Source organism: Lipotes vexillifer, unplaced genomic scaffold, assembly GCF_000442215.2.
Source record: "Lipotes vexillifer unplaced genomic scaffold, Lipotes_vexillifer_v1.1 scaffold347, whole genome shotgun sequence".
Lineage (NCBI taxonomy): Eukaryota > Metazoa > Chordata > Mammalia > Artiodactyla > Lipotidae > Lipotes > Lipotes vexillifer.
Genome location: NW_006790452.1, coordinates 250652 through 274402, shown reverse-complemented (window position 1 = coordinate 274402; position 23751 = coordinate 250652).

Below are 23751 nucleotides of genomic sequence, written 5' to 3'. Positions count from 1 at the left end.
AAGTTCACAAGTTAGAATTATAGGACAGGAGATGGAGTGATAATATCTGCTTTAGTGAGATTAAGTACTTTTTAAAATTTAGAATTTGTTTTTAAATTCAACTTTGTATACCTGTACTTTGCATAACATAACTTTGAGTATCATAGTTGTGCAGTAAGCATTTGGTAAATAATTGATATTGGATGACTGGTTGAACTTCATATCCATGGGAAATTTAATAGGAAATTACCATTTAAGCCAGACCACACCTAAGTAAAGCTTTTCTGTAATTCCTCATTTAACATCTGGTGCCTCTTTTTCTCTCCTACTAGACATAATTACTATTTTATAATCTTATACTATTCTACTCTATCTTTACTATGTTCTTGTGGTTCAAAAAATTTTTATTAATGACTGTCAAAATATTATGAAAAAAGTTTATCCTTGGAGTTTACCCTGGAATGAAGATATTGCTCTTTTACTATAACTTTTTTCTTACTTTTCTATTTATGCCATGATCTCCTATTTGGGGAATGCATTCTGTGTTGGGGTACATATATCCATAAATTTTGAATTCTTCCTAATAAACTACTCTGGGGTCTTTGGAATCTCTAAAAACAAATAAATAAACAACAAAAAAACCCACTCCATTTTCAAAGTATTATTGGATATTTTTTATGCTAAAACATATTAAAATTTCAGAGTAAAGTATTTTTTGTTGGTGAGAGTAAAGTCTTTTTTTTAATAATAACTAAAATTATTTTAAACTAAAATTTGGCTGAATAATTTAAACCATAATTGTTGACATAAAAGTCATGGGTATGACAGAAAGAAAAAAACACTACATAAAAATAAAAGTAATGTTAATGATAAATAATTGTCTTTTTAAGGGGATTAGAGGGCATCTCTGAACTGAATTCTATTGTGCCATATATTCAGTTTGTGAGTGTTTTTCCTCCAGCTGGCTTGGGCATGTGAAGATGGGTTTTGAGGCTCTGTCACCAGGCTGGGGTTTTTGTACTTGAGGTAGAAGACTGATTCTGTAGAGGCTGAAGACCATGGCGATATTCAGGTCTTATTTCTTACTTTGTGTCTTTGCCCATTGAGTTATTAAAAATGTTACTTCTGGAGGAAATAGGCATTCTGTCATGTGTGATAAAGAAATAATAATTTTCAGGCCATGACAGTTAACTGGGAAGCCTCGTACCATATAAAGAAGTGTGCTCCACACTGGATTATAAGCCATGCAAATATTTGATGAAGGCTGGCTTTTGAAAAAAATCTCATTATTAATTAAGGAAATAAACTTAATTTCTCTCCCACCCCTGCACGCTTACTTTCTTTTTTCTCAAAGAAAATTTTACCAGTACCATTTCCTCTTTACTCCTTTATCTTCTGGATGGGGCAAGGTACCTTTTATAATTCTATGCCTTGGCAACTGATAAGAACTCTGAATGGAATCAGGTCACAGCAGAGCTTCTACATTACAGCCCTGTCAAAACTCATGCTTTACTCTTCCCAAAGGTTTGGAAAGCCTATTAAATTGAGTACTGGTTATGTGCACAGCCTAAAATGTGTTTGGTGAACAAGGTGATTTCAGGTGTATCTTTTAGGTCTACAAACTTCTATAAAATGTTGTTTCTTATATTTGACCATAGACCTTTGAATAAATGCAGTATCAATACAGTGTCATAGTTTGCATAGTCTCACATCATTAAAATAACTGAAAAGTTAACCTCAGTGCAGTACTGAAAATGGCAGAAAAATAGCCTGACACATATATTCATTTCTTTTTTGTTTATTTAATAATGCTGGCAATAAACAAGCAGAGCATGCAGTCAGTGGAAAGTAAAACCAAGTTTTGCTTCTAATCTATAGAAATAATGTAACTGAAGTTACTTGGGAAAAACATGATTGAATGAGCAGGCTCTTGCTTGATTGTATGAGGAAGGATAGTTCAGTTAAACAAGAAGTGAAAAGGTGGTAATAAGCAGTAACAGGTCCTCCAGGCACAGGCAATTGGCATTAGCATCTGGTTGGTTCATGTGTGCAATCAGTACAGCAGGTATTATAGCCCATGGATTGAGAAGTGTCTCCTCCACTTGCTCCCTAAGGAGCTTACATCAGTAAAAGAAAATGTTTTGGTTGTTTTTGGAGGGAAGTTACATATCTGATGATTCTACTTTTGTCATGTTAGATATAGTAATCCTGCTTTGATATTTTTGCTTTAATAAAACAGATGAGTAAAATTAAACATATTATCTCCTATAGACGCATTAAAGATTGACCATATATTTAACCTGCATAAGTCCATGAACCAGATCTTCATTTTTTTTGTCTGTTAATTGCAGTAATATTTTCTATCCAACCTACTCATGCTGCTACTGAAGAGTGAGCTTTTCCCAAGCATACTTTCCTGATGTCAACCATATACTGAAAACCTATAGCTTCACTATGAACAGAAGACAAACTTGTATTGGGTTGGCCAAAAAGTTCATTTGTGTTATTTCATAACATCTTATAGAAAAACCCAATGAACTTTTTGGCCAACCCTATATTAGAAGTCCATTAAAACCTGTACTCAAACTTAAAAAAAAAAATTAACTCCTACTAATCTTCTTAAGCTATTGTTCTAGTGCATTCTGACTATACTTTCTGGTAATTAACAAACAAACCTGGCAATTTACAATCCCACACCTTTGCCTTGCCCGGACCCGGGCATGAACCCGTGTCACCTGCATTGGCAGGCGGACTCTCAACCACTGCGCCACCAGGGAAGCCCCAAGCCAGAGATTTTTAAAGATGATTGCATATTAGAAAGAATGGGAGGTTTTAAAAATTCCTATGTCTGAATATACCTCAGTCCAATGGTTGGGGACAGGTATACTGGAAGGCTAGGTAAGTGTGATAAGTTGCCTGAGTGAAGATCTACTGACTTGAGATTTCATTTGGTATCTTCTGAACTCAATGAATGAATAAAGGTACAATATAAATTACAGGCATACCTTATTTTATTATGCTTCATTTCATTGTGCTTCACAGATACTGTGTCATTTATGAATTAAAGGTTTGCAGTCACCCTGCTTTGTCAGATGATGGTTAGAATTTTTTAGCAATAAAGTATTTTAAATTAAAATACGTACATTGTTTTTTAGACATCATTCTATTCCACACTTGATGACTACAGTATAGTGTAAACATTACTTATACATATATTGGGAGACAAAAAAAATCATGTGACTCATTTTTTTGTGATATTTGCTTTATTGTGGTAATCTGGAACTGAACTCACAATATCTCAGAGGCATACCTATGTGTCCCTGACTGGATATAGGAATACAGTACAAATGAGCACACCTGTACACATAATTGTACAGATAATGTTTGGATATGGCCTGCATATAGTCTAAATGTAGAGAGAGTATCTTTTACTATAATCATCTGAAGTAGTTGATTTTTTTTTTCCAGTCTTTTGAGGAGAGGTGAACCAAGAGTAAGTAAAGATTTTAAGAAGAATAATGTGATCCAAGTTTTGCTTTAGAAAGAGTAATGCAATAGAACAATAATGTAGGATACATTTAAGTGAGAGATGCTCCAGAACCTAAAGTCCATAGTGCTCGTTGAGAAGGTTTTGCCATTTCCTTAGTCTGAAGAACAAAGGGACAAAATAATTATGATAAAGTAGAAAGAGAAATAACAGGTAAAATATGAAAGGTACTAAAAAAAAATGCTGATATAAACTTAATACATTGTATCTGAGAGAGTGTTTGAATGTGTGACACTGTAGTAATTGAGGAATGATGGGCAGTGATTAGGAAAACAAAAGGAAGAACAGATTTGGAGACCCGAAGTGGAGAACGTATTCTCATATCTGCTTAATATCCTTGGTTTCTACATTGATCTTAATATTTACTGAAGTTAGAGGTTATTTCTGTCTCTAAAATTAGTCTAATTTTAGTTCAAATTAGATAAACAATATGGAAATGGTGGAAATTGCACCACGCTAAGAGATTATGTTTCTGCTCCTATATTCATGGTGCTATTTTTTTTTCATATATCTGAGCAATTCTGGACCTGACATATATTTCAAAGATAGACATAAATGTTTTTGTCTGCAAACCCCAGTGTGCATCAAAGAGACAGTTGGGGAATTTTTATACACTCTCCTGAGACAGACATAATTGGCTGTGAGAACATTCAATCTTAACCCCACTACCTCATTCAAAGAAGCTATTAGTGGAACTTCTCTGTTCTTTGGTGGCAGCATTAACAATCATTCTGATATATTTGTAAAGCTACTTGTCATATTAGAAAATCTTCCTCTAGAAGCATTACATATTCCACTTGCTACAAAAGTGTTAATTTATATTTCTGAGAAAGATGTGCTTAGTTCTTAAAGGATATTATAAAGGAATAATAGATAATAGGTGCAATTTGTATGCATGTCCCCTAGAGAGAAAAAATTAAATATATAATGAATTTTAAGCAAAGGTCTTTAGGTCTATAAACTGGCTAGAGGCCTCCTAGAATATACTTCCATGTAAAATTGTCTGAATAGCAATTTTTTTTTTTTTTTTTTGCAGTACGCGGGCCTCTCACTGTTGTGGCCTCTCCCGTTGTGGAGCACAGGCTCCGCGGCCATGGCTCGCGGGCCCAGCTGCTCTGCGGCATGTGGGATCTTCCTGGACCGGGGCACGAACCCACGTCCCCTGCATCGGCAGGCAGACTCTCAACCACTGCACCACCAGGGAAGCCCTGAATAGCAATTTAAAGTATGGGAGAGGGAGGGAGATGCAAGAGGGAAGAGATATGGGAACATATGTATATGTATAACTGATTCACTAACAGAAACAGCAGGAACTAACACACCATTGTAAAGCAATTATACTCCAATAAAGATGTTAAAAAAAAAAAAAGAGAGCGAGAGAAAAAAATACGGTCCCCCAAATTAGATATGGCTGACTTTTTTGTGTGATTTTTTTTTTTTTTTTTTTTTTTTTTTGCAGTATGTGGGACTCTCACTGTTGTGGCCTCTCCCGTTGCGGAGCACAGGCTCCGGACGCACAGGCCCAGCAGCCACGGCTCACGGGCCCAGCCGCTCCGCGGCATGTGGGATCTTCCCGGACCGAGGCATGAGCCCGTGTTCCCTGCATCGGCAGGCAGACTCTCAACCACCGCGCCACCAGGGAAGCCCGATATGGCTGACTTTGAAGGATCTAATTATTTTCAAATTAGAGCAAACTTTTACATATTTATTGATATATTAATTTTGTGTGATTGTGAATGGATCCCGTAGCTTGTGTGTAAAAGGAAATAAGTTGACTAGTACCTATTGATCACTTACATCATCATTTTTCATATAATTCTCTCTTTGGAGATTGATTAAACTAAGAATTATTTATGTTCTGTTAAAACATATTCTTTCCAAATTATTAAATCATTTATAAGAACAAAAAAATAAATAAAGTATGGGAATAGCTCATGTGAGGTCAAGACAAGAGATGTATGAGTTGGAAATCATTTATATAGAGAGTTCTAGTTACAGAAATCAATTAGAAGAGACAGGATGGAGATTGAGAAAAATAGAGAGATGAGATCAAATCATAAATAAACAAATCAACAAAAAAACCCAAGTGTAAGTGACTCAAAGAATGGAAAGACAAGACACATAAGGAGAAAATTGTGCAAATAGGTATAATGGAATGTCATCAAATCAAGTTTTGTTTTGTTCTGTTTTGGCATTGCTGATTAACAGTGTCATGTGAAGTATTTAAATTAAAGAAGGAAAACATTTTTAAAAAAGCCATTAGAGTTGCTTAATTCATATACTTTGAGAAACCAATAGCAAACAATGAAGTGGGTAACATTCTTATTTTTAAATCTTGCTAATAGATGCGACCTCATACTGGAAATGTAAAATTATTAAGTTAAATAAGGAAAACTGTTATTTATTTCCTTGATATTTCAAAAGATCCCAAAGAATCTGTTTTTTTTTCCCTAACTCAATAGCAGTGACAACAGCTTTGCATACTCCAAGACCAGATATGCATGTCTAAGAATATTCCCTTATGGAGGAAAACAGATTTTAGGAAGGTGGCTCATTCTATACCTTAGAGCAAGAAAAGAATGGCGTTATTGCCAAAAAGCAAGGATACTTTAAGTATTGCAGGGGTTGTTCTCTGAGACTATGTAGTTATACTAATATCATGTGATAGAAACTTTAAAGCAAAATATAGTAGTAGAGGAAGTAGTGTGTTTTATAATGATAAAATGTTTAAGCCACCTAGATGATAAAACAATTGTAAATTTGTATGTGCCAAATAACAAAGACAGAAAATATGACATTACCAAATAACAAAGACAGAAAATATGACAGCAAAGAATGACAGTATTGCAAAGGAGTAACTGAAAATCTACCATCATAATGGGGAGACATTAACATACATCTTAAAAAAAATCTTATCTTAAAAAAAATCAAAGTTATATAGATCAAACAACAATTAATAAAATTAACCAAATACAAAACTTCACCTAACAATGAAAGAGTACGAAATATTTACCAAAATCGACAATTTAAAAGAGCATATATTCAATCATTCAAAGTATGTTCTTTGGCGACAGTGAAATTAATAAAAAACATAAATTTAAAATGTTTTTAGGGCTTCCCTGGTGGTGCAGTGGTTGAGAATCTGCCTGCTAATGCAGGGGACACGGGTTCGAGCCCTGGTCTGGGAGGATCCCACATGCCGCGGAGCAACTAGGCCCATGAGCCACAACTACTGAGCCTGCGCGTCTGGAGCCTGTGCTCCGCAACAAAAGAGGCCGCGATAGTGAGAGGCCCGCGCACGGCGATGAAGAGTGGCCCCCATTTGCCACAACTAGAGAAAGCCCTTGCACAGAAACAAAGACTCAACACAGCAAAAATAAATTAATTAATAAACTCCTACCCCCCAACATCACCTTTAAAATGTTTTTAGATTAAATTTATTTAGAAATGAAGCAATGTATCTCTAAATAAACCATAGGTTATGGAAGAAATCAAAATATATGTTACACAAGTTATAACTTAATTATTATTAAAATATGATGTACTAACAGAAGATTAGCCCTAAATGTATATATTAAAAGAGAAAAAGGTTGAAAATCAATTACCTAAGCACCCAACCCAGAAAGAACAGAAAATTTAAATCAAAGAAAAAGCCATAATAAAATAAGAATAACAATCAGTGAGATAGAGAACAAACATACTGTAGGCAAAATCAACAAAGCAAAATTTGACTCTATGGAAAAACTAACACAATTGGTAATCACTTTGAAAGCTTAAAAAAAAAAGGTGATAAGGTACAAAGTACCAGTATAAAGAATAAAATGGGTACTAACATGGATTTCAAACGCATTACAAAACAAAACAGTAAGAAAATATTTTGTTGTTATATTTGATAATTTAGATTAAGGGGACAAACTTCTATAAAATATAATTTCCTGAAATTTGAGAGAAGCAGAATGAAAATATCTTAGTAGTAATGTAACTTATGAGACGTTAAATCTATGATTAATTTTTTTTACAAAGAACAATCCAGACTCACATGGCATCACTAATAATTTCATTCACAAATATTTGAAGAAGAGAACACATTGTATAAAAATTTTTACAGAGCAAAACTATAAGAATGCTTCCTTGCTTGTTTTAATAGAAAGTATATCTTTGATAATAACACTGAATGACATCAAGATCACAGCAAGATCACAGGCTAATTCTTTTCTTGAACATGGATGGAAAATGCAGAAAATGCTAAACAAAAAAATAGCACGTCAAATCCAGCAACATATAAAAATGATGATAATAGTGAGTTTCTTAAAAGCATGCAAAGTTGGTTTACCCTATGAAAATCAAACAATGTGATTTACCATGGTATTATGATTACCTCAAAAGATATAGTAAAAGCACATAATAAAATTCAAAATCTCTTCATAAAAATATTTAGTAAAATAATTAAAGAAGTTAATAATCTGATAAAGAAAATCTATAATAAATGACAGCAGTCTTTATATTTAATGGTGAAATATTGAAAGCTTTCCCACTGGGATCAAGCTAGGGCAGGGATGCCAGTTTCACTATTTTCATTTAATGTCCTCCTTTAAGTCATAGAGAGTGAAGTAAGAAAAAGATAAATTTCAAAAGTGAAGATTGGAAAAAAACCCAAAATATTAAAACTGTTATTATGAGCAAAATCAAGTAATTTTCAGCATGATATGTCTAGTACATTCAAGGAATCTAAGTAATATTATTAGATTCAATAAATAATATCAATAAACAGAAATATAAATTTGATATAGAAGCAAAAGATCAATAAGAAAATAAATTTAATACAATACTATTATAATAGCAGGGAAAACATCAGATGCCCATGAATATCTAATAAAATTGTAAAATCTCTATAGAGAAGTCTATAAACCATTATCAAGAAAAATTAAAGACCTAAATAAATGATAAGATATACTGTATTCATTAACTCTGAGAATCAGTAATGTATAGAGATAAATTTTTTGCCAAATTGATCTATAAAATTATTCTTATTCTAATAAAATGCTAGAATACTTTTGTGATTATTAATAATTCTAAGAATTTATGGAAATGTGGTACAGGTGTAAAAATAGACCAATCAAACATAATAGTCAAGATGAAAGAGGAGGTGAAGTGGGGTGGGTAAGAAATAAACTTGTGTTCTGATTTTACTCTGTGTGACCTGTTTGTTCAACATGAAACATAAATATATATTGGTGTATGTATTGCTCGAAGTATTCTAAAGAATCCATTATTTTTCACTTGTAAGGGCCATTTACATAGCTTAAGAGAAGTTAATTTAATTTATTGTAGTCAAAACCTAAGTGATAAAATTACATTTATTAGATATATGTGTTTAATATTTGATAGTATATATATTTTATGTTTATAGAAGATAGATAAATAGATAGAAATATAATTTTAAAAACTGAAGCACGTTCAACAAGTTATAAAGAACTAGGTTTTTTTTTTCTTGGTAAAATACTTGGGAATGTTAATATATTAATGCCAGTTGAGAAGTAAAGGCAGTGAGTATATACTATCTTACAGGAGCATAGTATATTACCTCATAGAAAGCAGGGTTCTATTATTTGCTCTGCCACTTACTCATTGTAGGTTCTTAAACAAATCACTTAGACTCACTGATTTTCAGTTTATTCCTCTTTAAAAAGAAAAAAATAATGGCATGGATATATAGGGCTGTTCTCAATAGTAAATGAGGACACAGTTCAAATACAGCCATTAACACAATTCTTCACATATTGTTAGCATTCAATTGCTGTTGGGTATTATTATTATTACTGTCATTGGAATGTTCTGGTAAAAGCGAAATAGTGGTTGTTAGTTTTATAGGGTAGCAAGTTTATGGAAAGTTATTCTTTTAAAAAATATGACATAGTAGCACCAAGCAAGCTAGTGAAAAAAAGCAGAGGAGCCCAAAGAGACGGTTAGTGTTGCAAAATGGAGAGATTATCAATGTGACAAATTATGCAAAGAGGTGATGGAGGAAAAAAAATGAATATGTAAGACAGGTGAGGAGGAAGAATATTTCCCATTTTAATAGAAAGAAGGTGATAATTGGTGAAAAACCAAAAAAATACTTCTAGCAAAAATAAGTGACATGATGTCTAGAGAAAGTTCAGGAGTCCAAAACTGAGGACTCAGGTAACAGTTAATTAGGAAACAAGCGTCTATGGAGAGGTAAGGTGGTGAACCTGTGATGTGGATCTTGGGTGGTGAGATGGAATAAAGGGTGGTGAGATGGAATAAAGATGGCCGTTATCACTCACACTCTGAGAGGTGGATTTGAGTTTATTTTCCATCTCTTGAATTCAGGTTACCAATAGTGACTACCAATAGAACACATCAGAAGTGGCATTGAGACAATTCCATACCAAGGTTTTAAAATGATTAGAAATGTCTGCTTTTTGCTTCTTGGAATACTCACTCTTAGAATCTCCTTATCGAGTGGAGCCAGTTGTCATATTGTCAGAAAGCACAAGCAACTATGTGGAGAAATCTACCTGGAGGAGAATCAAGGCCCCAGTCAACAACCTTCAGTTTAGCTTTCATCTGACAACCAAATTGTCAGAAGAGTGTAAGTCATCTTGGAAATGAAGGTAAAGAATGTTCTAGTTCTACCTGAGCTGTTCAGCTTATGATACATAAAGTAAATGTAGGTTGTCCCTGCCAAGCCCTGCTCCAACTGCAAAACTTCAAAATCCTATGACCTATTTTGTTTGTTTTAACTTACTATGCTTAGAGTGCAAATATAGATAACTGAAACAAGTAGCAAGAGAAAGTTTGAAAGAGTCTAATATATAGTGTATAGTGACTGATTATATACTTATAATATATACATATTTAAATATATATATTCCCCTGATATTAAAGAAAAACAAAACAAACAAACAAGAAAAACAAAAACAGAGAATCTGGTAAGAAATGGAGGCAGTGATACATCACTTTTATACCACTATCAACGTGGTTATTTTATCTGGGAAACAAAAATACCCAAGACTAAAGGAGAGATCAATAAAAGCTAAATTAAAGGGATTCTGAGGAGATTGAACATTTAGAGAAAAAATAGCTAACTTGAACAAATCAGTTTGTTTACCTACACCTTCTGTTCACACATAAGGAACATAAATTATGATTTATGAGAGACAGAAGGTTACTTTACATATCTACAGAAGGCTTCCCTGGAATCAAACTGGTTTTATGGTAAAATTAAGTGGCAAATGCCCTGAAGCATTATCACATAAGTTGGGGCCAGACCCATACAATCACATGTACTTACAATCGTTTAACTAATAATTAAATGTAATGTTGAGAGAGAACATCTTTCTTCACTCACCAGTGCACTTGGACATTTAAGATGACAACATTATATTTTCCTTTCTATGAAAGTTTCTTTAAGTGAAAGCCAAATTCTATAAAAACACATACTTTAAATGCTGCCTTATTTAGAGGGATATACCTAAATATTCAAAATAACTTATTTTAAATTTTAATTTACAGTATTGAGTTTAATATTATATATACATATATTACATGCACATAATAACATTCATATATGTATATGAATACATATATACTTATATATGCTTATTCATACACATATATACACAAACACACTAACATATAGGTTAGGAAATATATCACTGAGGAAGGGATTTAAATGTAGTTGTAAAAAAGAGAAAAAAAAATCTTGGAGTGTCCTGGTTTGATGTACAGAGTTAGATTTTGCCTGGTAAGCAGTTGGAAAAAAGTCTCCTTAGTGAAGTAACTTTCTTATTTTTCTTTCTGATCATATAATGTGGGCTAATTTTAAGAAATGTAAAATAAGTTAAAGTTTATTCTATATTTTAATTTTTGTACTTTTTGTCTTTAAAATTTTTTAAACTTATTTTAATTTGCTTTATGTTCATCATGATAGAAGGGCTTATAATATTTTGGGGGTCAAAACTTAAGATATATTCAGATAAATGGTATCTAAAATACAAGTTTTGTTAACACCGACGTCACTATGAAAGATTTAGAGTACAGTATATAAAGAATGTAAATATATATATATATATATATATATATATATATATATATATCATCTTCTTTATCCATTCAAATTTTGGGGGGCACCTAGTTTGCTTCCATATCTTGGCTATTGTGAATAATGCTGCAATAAACATTGGAGTGCACATATCTTTTCAAATTAATGTTTTTGTTTTCTTCTGATAAATAGTACCATTCAATCCAGCAATTCCACTCTTGGGAATTGATTTTTTATTAGACACATTTTATACCCCTATTTTTGATTTCTAAATTCACATAAGACATGCTTCTTCTTCAGTTCCTCAAGTTACATAGCTAAATACTAGATTTTCTGATAAACCTGGACTGATGAAATAGCTAATATTATATGAGTACATATTAGCTTAGTAAACCTCTATATGCATACCGTTAATACAGAACTACTTAAATAATGTGAATTACAACACTTCAGTCTATGTGAAATAGTAAAAACAGGTAATGGAATCAAGATACCTAATATCTTTTCCCTGATTCTACAAATAAATGCTTATGTAACCATGAATAAAATTACTAATTTTCTGGATAATATTTTTTTAACGTTGAAAAGAGAGGGAAAGGAAAAACATGTAATTTTCAAATATCTTAAGGATGTAGGTATTTAAACCCAATACTGTGTAGAAATTCAAATTTTAAACAAATAAAAACAGAAGTATTTTAGCTCAAGACTCTTACTTTTGTTGCAAATGACAATAATTATCCTAGCTAATGTCAGCAGAAAAGAAAATTATTGAAAGCATATAATGTAGCCAGTAGAATTGATAGGAAGACAGGAGAAACAAGTTTAACAAAAGGCACAATTCTAGGAATGCCAGAGAGCTGAAAATACAGCCAAGGTCAAAGCTAAGGAACAAATTTGTTGAAATACCTCCACTGGCATCACTGCCACTGGACATTTGACATCGCTACTGCTTGATACTCTCAGATGACACCACTAACTATGCATGCTTTTAAAGCTGTGAATAATTTCTCAATTCTGCCTGTGGCTTTGCCTTGCTTCCATAAGCCTCAAGGATTTTAGATAGTAATGCAGAGCCTACATATGTATAAAAATCACTGCCCACTGGGTTGTTGTTGCGCATATATAGAGAAAAAGAAATGGCATTTTTTTGCCTCAGGAGGTATGACTCTGCCAACAAATCTCATCCAGTGAGGCACTTATTTCAAAATGGAGTGGTGCTGTAATATTTCATAACAGATATAACAAACGTTCTCCACTACATACCTAGGGATTTTGAAATTTAATAAAATAACACTTCCCATTTCCATCATTCTCTAGTTCATTTATAACATATTTGGTGCTACTTACTAAGCTGATTTTTCATATAAACAATGTACCCAAACCTAGATTTTGGAAAATTATATTCTACAATATTCTCTTGCTTTTGGGAAAATCAAGCTTAGTTTTGTTTCTTGAATGTGATTTAAAAAAAATAAATGGGCCATTTACATACATCTTAGGTAAGTATTGCAAATGTATCTTCTAGGTTTCTACAGACACGTTCAGGTTTGGAGAGGTCTTTTTAGATACAATCTGTGAAAAAATAAATTGATAAGCTAGACTTCAATAAAATTGAAAACTTCTACTCTGTGGAAAACACTTTCCAAAGAATGAAAAGACAAGCCACAAATTAAGAAGGGATGTTTGCAAAAAATAAATCTGATAAAAGATTTTATCTAAAATGTACAAACACTTAAACCTCAATAATAAGAAAACAACTTGATTAAAAAATGGGCCAAAGACCTTAATAGCCACCTCACCAAACAAGACGTATAGATGGTAAATAAGCATACGCAAAGATGCTCTACATCATATGTTGTCAGGGAAATACAAATTAAAACAACAATGAGATAACACTACACACATACTAGAATGACCAAAATCAAGAATATTGATACCACCAAATCCTGACAATAATGTAGAGCGTCAGGAACTCTCATTCATTGCTGGTGAATGCAAAATGGCGTAGCCACCATGGACGATAGTTTGGAAGTTTCTTGCAAAACTAAACATATCCTTGCCATAAGAGCCAGTAATCATACTCCTTGGTATCTATACAGAGGACTTGAGAACTTATGTCCACACAAAACCTTGCACACAGATGTTTCTAGCAGCTTTATTCATAGTTGCCAAATCTTTGAAGCAATCAAGATGTTCCTCAGTAGGTGAATGGAAAAATAAAATGGTACATACAGACAAGGGAATATTATTCATCACTGAAAAAAAAAAGAGCTACCAAGCCTTCAAAAGACATGGAAGGACATTAATTGCATATGACTAAGTGAAAGAAGCCAATCTAGAAAATCTACATACTGTATGATTCCAACTATATAACATTTTGGAAAAGGCAAAATGATGGTGACAGGAAAAAAAAAAAACCAGTAGTTGCCAAAGATTGGGATGGGAAGGAAGTAAGAAGAGGTGGAAGACAAAGTTGTTTTTAAATGTTTTGTGCGGTACGCAGGACTCTCACTGTTGTGGCCTTTCCCGTTGCGGAGCACAGGCTCCGAACGCACAGGCTCAGTGGCCATGGCTCATGGGCCTAGCCGCTCCGCGGCATGTGGGATCTTCCCGGATCGGGGCACAAAACCGTGTCCCCTGCATCGGCAGGCAGAATCTCAACCACTGAGCCACCAGAGGTTTTTTAGAGCAGTGAAATTACTCTGTATAATACTATAATAATGAACACATGTCATTATACATAGAATTATTTCTACAGACACAAGAGATCGAATATTCAGAAAGAGAAATAGGCATTGTGTCAGAGAGAATAACAACCAGAGATAAGAATGCCAAGTGGTCAATAAGAAAACAATGACAGCTGGATTTTTATGGAGGAAAAGCAGGGGATAAAAGAAATGATATTCATTCATTCATTCATACATATCATTTATTCATTCCATAAATATTTATTGAGTGCTTACTATGTTTAGGCATGCTGTTGTCAGTAAACAGAGGAAACTAAAGTCTTTCTCATCATGGAGCTTTCATTAGAGGAGCGAGTAGACAATAATAAACTGCATGAATCATCAAATTCTTTAAAATGTGGTTACTGTGGAAAAAGGTAATCAGCACATTAGAAAGGAAGAACCAAGAGATAGGGGAGGATGTTGTCAGTACGAACTGCAGTGAAACAACAAAGATTTCAGGGAGGTAAGAGGATGAACTATGAATATATCTAGGAAAATAATAGTTTTGATTACATTACTTGAAAAGCGTCCAGTATTCCTAAAATGGAGTGAACAGAGAATAGTAGAAAATGATATCAGAGGAGTAAGGGCTCTGTGTCTGGTGGGGAAGACCATGTGAAACCTGATAAAGCATTATCTGTAGTCACAGGCTTCCCTTGAGTCCAGAGATGAGAGGCCATTGGAGGGCGATGTATTTCACAGGATGACACTGGTTGTTTTGTTGATAATAGACTGTAAATAAATAAGCAGAATTGGAAGTAGAGCGATATTGCAATAATCTTGGCAAGTGGTTATGGCGACTTGGACCAGGGAAGTGGCAGTGCAATTTTTGAGCATAGACCATGCCAGGCAGTACCCTAGGAATACTCACAGGTATTTTAGTTAATTGTTAATATAAATCTGGCAAGTAAGTGTTATTTCTCTTCCGTAGTGAGAATAATGTAACAAGACAATGTAAAGCTTATTCAAAATCATAGAGTTAGTGCTTAGCAAACCTTAGTATAAATACAGCTCTATTGGACTAGAAAGTTCATGCTCAATCATGAGAAAATTAAAGGTTGGCTGACCAACAGAAACATCCATAGTTTTCATTCAAAATCTGTGGTTGTGGCCAAATAGAGCATCTTATTATTAGACTTGTTGCTGCATATCTGTATCTTAAGATGACAATACATGGTTACTTTCATAACAAGAATTCTGATGTATGCTTTGCTATTTCAGAAATATATTAGTGTTCTCAAATTCATAAAGAATCTAGGGCTGTAGCAGTATCATGGTGGGGAGAAATTTAGACACATGCACATCTTTTCTATCTTTACCTTGTAGAAGTTGAAAACATCATGTTATAAGTAAAATTTAATGACACTATTACATTTCAGAGATACACATATTTGACTTAAGTATATAAATTATAATAGAATACATGAAGCTATAAACTATACCCAATTTATGGAAGTCTCTGAAATTCTGACTCAGTCATCAACGACACTAATTGAGTGACCCTGACATACCAGGCTCTGAAGTTGCAAACACAGGTAAGTACACATAGGTTTTAGTAAAGAGGAGCACATATTTCTCATGGTTCTTCATAAAGTCTTGGCCCTCATATACAAAGGAGAAGATAAACTTTGTGAAAAAATTAAGTTTTTATTTTCACACTGTAGATATTTAATACTTACTACATTTGCATTCACTGCTGATATGGCTATGTGAATCAATTACTTCCATATGAATTTAAAGGAGAATCTGTATAACTTGACAATGTGAATCTTTTCCAATGTATAATCTGACAATGTGAATCTTTCCCAATACTGAAAATCTGGAAATAGTTACAATAAAAATATATCCATTCATATCAGATCTACTTAGATGATTAGAAAAGTAATAAGCCATTTTATCACACTTCATAATTACACTTGGACTTTCATGCTGAGTACTTCTGATCTGAACAAATATTAAATCCAACACTTATTGTTTCCCATATAAATAACACTATGTTTCTTACCTTATTCTTAAATACATAATGCCAGGGCAAACCAAAATAACAAATTGAAATGAGCCAAAACAAGTGGTGATTAAAGAGAGATGTCATCATCTTGGCATTATGAGATGTCCCCATTTTCTCTCCCCTTCAATCTACAACTAGTAAAACATCCATAACTCAACAAAGTTTTCTTGGTTCAACACGACAGGACACTGGAGAGATCCGTACATCTATACATCTGAAGGTGGTGTATGGAACACACAAAGAAGCCAGAACTGGGAAATAAACCCACACATATATGGGGAACTAATTTACAATGAAGGAACTAAGACATACAATGGAGAAAGTATAATGTCTTCAATAAATGGTGTTGGGAAAACTGGGCAAACACATGCAAAAGAATGTGTTACACCAGTGTCTTACACCATACACAAAAATTAACTCAAAATGGATTAAAGACTTGAGGGTAAGATCAGAGCCATAAAACTCCTAGAAGAACACATAGGCAGTACAATCTTTGACATTAGTCTTAGCAATATCTTTTTCATTATGTCTCCTCAGGCAAGGGAAACAAAAGAAAATTTAAAAAAATGAATAAATGGGACTACATAAAATAAAAAGCTTCTGCCCAGCACAGGAAGCAATCAACAAAATGAAAAGACAACTGACTGAATGGGAGAAGATATTTGCCAATCATATGTCCCATAGGGATTAATATCCAAAATATATAAAGAACTCATATATGATTCAAAAACAAAATAAAAAAGCATACAACCTGATTAAAAAATGGGCAGAGGATCTGAATAGGCATAGATCTAAACTGGCTCTAATTTATGTATTGTTATCACATCCTGTTTCCACATAATAGTGTAACTGGTATCTCTTTGAAACCCACATATTCTAACTTCTGAAGTATTGGGTTTTAACATTCCCTGTAGAATTCCTGTGAATGTTTGTGGGAAGAGATTGTTTGTCAATCATATTTATAAAGTACCTAATGCTGCTCTAGTTTATGGGAAACAAGAAAATTGTATCTATTAATGCATGAATAATTAAATTAATTAATGTAAAGGACAAAAAAATGGGCAGCTCCAGGAAAAAAAAAAACAAAACTGTTTCTTCCTCCCTAAATATTTCCTGCCACTTCTTTTTAATTTCAAACTCATTTAGACACAAGACTGAAGTTGCTTAGGTGCAAGCAACAGATAGTCAAAGGAGCATTACACTTGGATGAGGATGCACCAGTAGTGGGCAAAGGAAAGAATAACTGATTCACAGTCACGAGAGGTTAGCACATTATAAAACATAGGAAGTCATTCCTCAGACAAATCAGGAGAGTGATACCTGATAAGAATTCCCTCTCTCTTCCTCAAGCAATCATGTATTACAGGAGGAGATGATCAAACATTGAAAATTTAAGATTTCTTTGTATTTTAATATCCAAACATAGTCTGAAGATTTCTATTACTTTGTGTTAAAATAAGTATTAAGTATGTCTTGGTCTCTTCAGAATACTATATTTTTATGACCAGATTCAATGAAGGACACTGCTATTCTTGGCATGATAGTACCAAACATTTTCAGAAAACAGTTTCAAGAAACAGTTTCAAAGCTTTGTACCAGAGCTTTATTGAGAGACAGAGAAGAAGAGAGAGAGAGATGAGAGAGAGAGACAGAGAGAGAGGACAGAGAGAGAGAGTAACTACTTTCAGTTCAGGATTATCATAAATATTTTAGCAAGTTTTATGTTGATTAAATAAAGTAGCAAAAGTATTCCCAACCCCTTTTTCCTTTTCTCCTCCCTTACTGAGAGTGAGCTTCGTTTCTAGCACTCACTCTGTGCCCAGAGCCTCATTTTGCCCTAGCATGACCTAGCATGACCTAGCATGACCAAGACACTAGTCCAACTTCTCTAAAGCACACTGCACAATGCTCTCTCCACTCGTGTACTAATCTTCTAGGAGCCTGGCCTTCATCTAGCTTTGATTCTAAAATAGCTCTGATAATAAGCTCAACACATTGTCTTCTTATTTGTTAATTGTTTAATGTATGAACTTCCAAAATTCAGTACTTGTCAGCACAGTCAGTACCTGTATATTGATAGAGAATCTAATATTTATCCAATGGTAACAGAAAATTTAAAATGGTGGAATTAGTTCTGCAATTTTCTAGTTTTGCAGAAGGGCAAATATTTTGTGTAGTTTGCTTCTTCTGTTAACTTTCAAGGCCCTTTATGTAGGTAGGTGACTGTCACATAAACCCAAACCACCCTCTTAATGTAGGACAGCATGTTGTGTTTCATCCTGTTGAAAAATTTTATTATCTCTTCACTGGAATAAAGTATAAACACACCTACGGTGGCTTGCCATTACCTTTTGGCTAGTGCTGTAATACCTAATTATGTTACATAAGTACACTTGCTTATTTTATAAGCACAAAGAAATGAACAAGTCCTTGCTCTAGTGTTTTCTAAAATAGAAGCAAATGTGCTGAAAAAAAGCAATTGAAAGTTCACTTTAATAAAAATATCTTCATAGAGTCAAGGGTCTTAATGGAACATTCAACTTGCTCTGATAAACAAATGTTGTCAAATCAAGTACATAATTTAATAGAAATATGATAGCAAAGACCAAATGCCAAATAATTCTTAAGGGGAAAGTTTCTTGACATTTAAGAAAATGCAGTTTTTGCAAGTCACTTGTCATGTAGTCACATATTCATTTTTAAGGTAATCACTAGTAAATTATAGTGACCCTGCATCTCATTAGACACTACTGTTTTCTATAATTGATCACCACTTCTTTTGATATGTATGGAGCTAGACTCTTTATGTATGCAATCCCTGAATGTATAATTCCAGAAAGTAACAGTCAAGAGATAGAAGTGTATTCTGATATAAACATTTTTAAAAGATTCATTTATTGCAAATATACCACATAAGTGACAAAGGCATTATGGAAATAATACATTTTCCATAAGTTAAATTTAATAGCTGTGTGAATCTGTATATTTGATCATCTATAAGAGACATGATTGCTAAATCAGGTGGCCTATGTCCTAAAGCATTTGAAATGTAAGAAAGATACTATTTTCAAAAATAATGGTTAACTACTTTTATTTTATTTATCTTTTGTATAAAATAGTAGAGTTGGGCATAGTAAAGAAGAGAAAAACAATGGGACTTGTTAAAAATTATACTTGAAGATACTGTATAAATGAATAAACAAAGTGTGAGGCTGTATATATGTATGAAATGTATTTATACAAAGTCATATAAGCTCTGCTGGAAAATTTAAAACTCAGTGTAACTTCCAATATAAGTGATTTTTATTAAAATTTATTCCTGACTTTTTTTTTTTTTTTTTTTCTGATTCAGGACATAACAAAACTTCCTACTAAAGTGAAGGTAAATCATAAGTTTATTGTTCAGAGACATTCAGTTCTTCTTTTCTCTGCTGACACCACCAATATGAATAATGACAAGATCAGTGATGAGGGAGTTTTTGTGATGCAAATCTCTCTACAGGGACAGGACTATAGTCATCATGAGTTTATTTCACAATTCAGCTTCTCTCTCAAGCAAGCCACTATAATGAGATCAACTGTGCCCTTTCTCTAGACTGGAAATTGAAATTCCAGTGGATCACAGCAGGACTGATTTGGGTCCTTCAGCCATCATGGCTGTCAATGCCTAAGGACTTCAGTTCCACGCAGAGATTTGCATCTCTTATTATAGTGGTCAAAATGAACTGGATGATTCCACTGTGGTTTTGTTCATCTTAAGAATGTAGAAAATCTGTCAGTTTGTGTTTGTAGCAGAAAACATAGGCCACATTTAAATACAGCTATGTCTACTTCATAATAATTTATTAGCTTTTTACACTAACATAATTATTTCTTTGATTAAGTTAACTTGCCTTACCCTCACCAGACCTGCTCCCTCCTCCTCAATTTTCCCATTAGAGCTAATCACGTCACATTATTTCATAATTACTAATAAAGAATAGTTTTCTTAACTAGATTGTGATCTCTTTGAGGCCTGGGGTATCAACAGAGCTTTGTGAGTGTCAGTATCTACAGAACAGGCAATGTGCTTAGGATATAACACATGTTCAACAAATCTACCCCCCCCAAAAGAGTAATAATGTATCAAGTGTATCATAATGCAGCTTGTTAAAAGCCATTTGCTAAAAATGGCTTTTCCATGTATTACTTTCTGTGACTAATAAATACCAGATGAATTAAATCTTGTAGTCTTTGCCAATGTCTATATATTGTTACCAAACTGAAAGTGGGTCCACTCATCCACCACATAGCAAAGCCAATATACTGACACCAGACTGTGGTAAAAGAAAGTACAGCATTTGTTACAGGGTACCAAGCAAGGAGAATGGGCAGCTAATGCTCAAAAGACCTGATGGATTAAAGACCTGATGGATTAAAGGGAAGGTTTTTAAAGGTAACACCTGGGATGAGGGTTGCAGCTTGTACACTTTCTTCTGATTGGCTGGTGGTGAGGTAACAGGGTGATGTTTGGATCATATTGCACATACAATGAATCATATGTTTAAGTATTCATTTAACTATGTCAAGTCGCTATAAGAGATATTCTTAACTGTGTTTGTCTATGGGTTATACACACAAACACACACACACACACACACACACACACACACACACAGATAGAAAAAAAGGCTTTACTGGTATCATTAGGCATGGTTTACACATGATAATTTTGCATGAAAATTTGGAAGTTATCTGATTACTGTGGTCACCACTTAGAGAACTATAATATTTGATTATGAAGCATGTTGCAGAATTTACTTCAGATACTGAATTTATCAATTGGCTATGGCCTATCTTGTTTTTGATTTTCTTTTCTCCTACTTAATTTTTCTTTTCCATATTAAAAAAGTTTTTCCAAGTGTTCACTTTTATTTTTACTGATTAACGAACATTCTATTCTATTTGAAGGCTCTGCTTCCACTGCACCAAACCTCTCTCTATTCCATATGCCTTATTTCTTTATTTTGTTCTGCAACAATAATTCTCCAGTAAACACACTATTCTCAGAAACAAGACTACATCATCAGGGTTGCTAGTGACAAACAGAAAACAAATGAACATAAGCAAGCTTAAGCTCGATTAGATCCACAGGGAGAAATCAATGACATGGAAAAAAACGAAGTTATAGAGGAATGAGGTTGTATCTTCCAACTTGTACACAAAGGAGAATAAAAAGAAAGAAAACACTGGATTACACGACCGAGCTGATGCCAACACATGAAAAGTAAAGTGCAAAATGAAAGCAATTAACTGGATAATTGGAGCAAAACCAAACAATTTTCCCTCAATTAAATTGTTACTTCACTTGAAAGTAATTCTGGATTTGAATTACTCTGAATGATTTGATAAAATTATTCATTAGTCTGTTACAGGAGTGGGAAGGGTACTTTATTGTCTCCAAGGGCCTCTCCAGAAATGAAATGACAGATATTTTTCAAATAGAGGAAGCAACAGGTGGGAAACCTTATCTATTAATGACCGTATGGTTGTCATCTTTGTTACTTTATCCTTGGCCTGACTATTTGTCAATATCTGTCACTGTGTATTCTACTTCTAGCAGTTTATCTTCTGCCTTTGTTATATTAACCAGTTGGGAAATCTGGAGATCTGGATATTCTCAGCAGAGTTATACAAAATTAAGTTCATGGTTTGTTATTTGACTTCTGTTTTTTTCCAACATATTTGTCCATAAATAATAATGAGGCACAACATTTATTGATTTCCTCCTCTGGACTAGATGCAATAAGCACTGCTGTAATCCATACAGAAATAATCAAGATGATAATTATTATTGTAATTTTGCAGACAGAGAAATGGAGGCTCCAATAACTCAAATAACTTACCTGAGGTCAGAAAATCGGGCAGAGGCCAAGTTGGAATTAATTTCTAGCTTAGTCTGACCTTAAAGCACATGGTATTTCTACTGATTATTATTATTATTATCTTTTTTTTTTTTTTTTTTTGAGGTACGTGGGCCTCTCACTGTTGTGGACTCTCCCGTTGCGGAGCACAGGCTCCAGACGCGCAGGCTCAGCGGCCATGGCTCACAGGCCCAGCCGTTCCGTGGCATGTGGGATCTTCCTGGACCGGGGCACGAACCCGTGTCCCGTGCATCGGCAGGTGGACTCTCAACCACTGTGCCACCAGGGAAGCCCTGATATTATTTTTATATTAGTTTTAGGACATTATTAAAAAATCTCACTTCATCCTGTTTCTCATAAGAGCAGGTATAGACAGTTGAAACATTTATTTATTTTTAGGATCAATGGCCTTCAAACATTTTTAGCATGCTTGCATGAAAAATAAAAGGAGCACATTCCTCAATAAATTTTTATTTTTCTCCATGCAGGAGCCAGAGAGATCATTTAAAAAGGTAAATCAGTGTGTCATTACCTCACCTGCTCAGAAGCTTCCAGTGACCTATCACACATTGACTAATGTCCAAAATCCCAGCCATACCAGAAAACCTATCATGATCTGGCTCTTCTCCATCCAGTTTTCCCCTCTTCCCACCTCCAATACCACACCACCCCAGTATGTTCTGGCATTTTTATTTTCCTCAGACATGCCATGACTTTTCATGTCATAAGACCTCTTTTCATGGGTCACCTCTTTACTTCCTTTTGGCCCTGCTAAAATATTACATTTGGTCCTCGCAGATAGCATCTTTCTCAATATACCTCCATCATGTTCTATCCACTTTTTCTACCTTATTAGTTTTCATTGAGTTTATCACTATCTGATATTAAATTATATATTCAACAGTTTGCTTTCCTATTTTATGAAAACTTTACATAAAGCAGCTCTTTTATATGGTGGGTCTTTGATTGTCTCTTTTATCATTGGCTCCCCAGAAGCTAAAGTGTGTCTGGCATATAATAATTGTTCATAAATACAAAACTCTCTTTCCTTATATTAAGTATTAATATAGCAATACTTATTTCTCACATTTTTAGATAAAAGTACTAGAAATTCTAATATTATTTTAATACTCCCTATTGGATTATCCTGCATGTCTGTGGGAAAGGAACAATTTATTTTAGAGAACACTAATCTGTATTATTGAAATACTGTAGACTAGTAATTATGTCCTCTTTCTCATTCAAGTTGGAAACAATTGACAAATAAACTTAAATCAGCAGATGAAAATTCAACCATTTTTTTTTTCCCTAGAAAAACTATACAGACAAGCCTGACTTGGGTAAGGCCAAATGGCCTGCTAAGATTGCACCCTAGAAATAGACAGACTTATCCAGTCAGACACAAGCTGAAGTGAACAACAGAGGCTTCCCTAACAAGAAATGTGTATAAAAGTTAGGAGATGGAAGACAGAAACATAGGCAATTAACCTATACAGGTAAGCTAATACCTAAGGTAA